Genomic DNA, 1,308 nt, shown 5'->3' with positions numbered 1-1,308 from the left:
GTCTCTATTGCTGAATGCTGGCAGAGACCTCTGCAGCCCCCCCACCCCCCTCGCTACCATCACCGCCAACCTGACAACCCAATACCAGCAATTATGAAGGAAGCCAGCTAAACCACATCCAGCTTGGCTGCAGTTTTTAAGATTCCAGCAGGCTTGTAAAACTTCTTGGTTTCTCTGCATACATTCCAGTATCACTGTGGTGGTTTTCAGCGTGCTCCATCCCTGGTCACTTATAACAACGGCCATTGTGAGACAAGCTGGCTGCGGAGATGTGAGACCATCAGCCAACGATGATGTGCTGCAGTAGAAACACCTCTGAAAGGACGACCTAGCTGCTACCGAGCAGTTTCCTCATTTCCTCCTACACTGTCCTCTATGAAACCATCTCCTCCCAGTTCCCATTACCGGGGCTCCTTAGGACCTCAAGGACATCTGGTTCACTTGAGCTGGCTTGTCTAAAAATCCAGTGATGTACGTGGTACTGGAGACGCTACTGAAATATAAACATCATTTATCTGCTGAGATATTTAAATAACCCACAGTCAGAATAAACAGTGAATTGACAGCTTATTTTCTGCTTCTAAAAGCTGAGCACAGCAGAGATGTTTCTTCTTTTATATTAAGTGCTCCCAGACTGACTGCGAAATGTGTTTCTCAGCCTTCGGCCCATAAGGCTAAAGCCAAACAAAACCTTACACTACATCTTGGTATAACATATAATATTATCCATTACTTTATTATGATTTCTATTTTCTAAAAAAAATAAGACTGAGAAATCTCAAGTGGTATTGGTATCAGTGTGCTTTTTAAAGAGGACCTATTATTCCCATTCCCAGCTCCAGTTTCAGTCTTGAACTCTGCTAGAGTAGCTTTGCTTGATTCACAGTTCATAAAAATAACTTTTCCTTATATTCGTCTTTGGTCCAGCCCCCTGCTTCCTCTCTCTGAAACAAGCTTGTGCACATGCTGGTGTCTTTTTTTGAAATATAAGCCATGCTTAATATGCGTATCAACCAGTTTAACTATATATGTATTATATATATATAAATATATGTGTGTGTCTGTGTGTGCCCGGATAGGTCCTCTTTAGGATACAGTAAAAAATACATTATAGAGAATTAGTGATTATAAAGATCTAACAGACCAAGCACAGAGAATTATTATGCGAATACTTTATTACCAATGTGTGAATGGTGTTAGCTTTTTGTCTGGATATTAATAGTATATGAAAACTATACACCAAATCCAGGCTGCTGATCCTAATTTTGCTGTATAATTTCTCAAGTTGGTATTGAAAGATTCTTTTAT

Source organism: Pundamilia nyererei, unplaced genomic scaffold (assembly GCF_000239375.1).
Source record: "Pundamilia nyererei isolate P.nyererei 1_Seehausen unplaced genomic scaffold, PunNye1.0 scaffold00035, whole genome shotgun sequence".
In the NCBI taxonomy this organism is placed as follows: domain Eukaryota; kingdom Metazoa; phylum Chordata; class Actinopteri; order Cichliformes; family Cichlidae; genus Pundamilia; species Pundamilia nyererei.
This window is presented reverse-complemented; position numbering follows the sequence as displayed.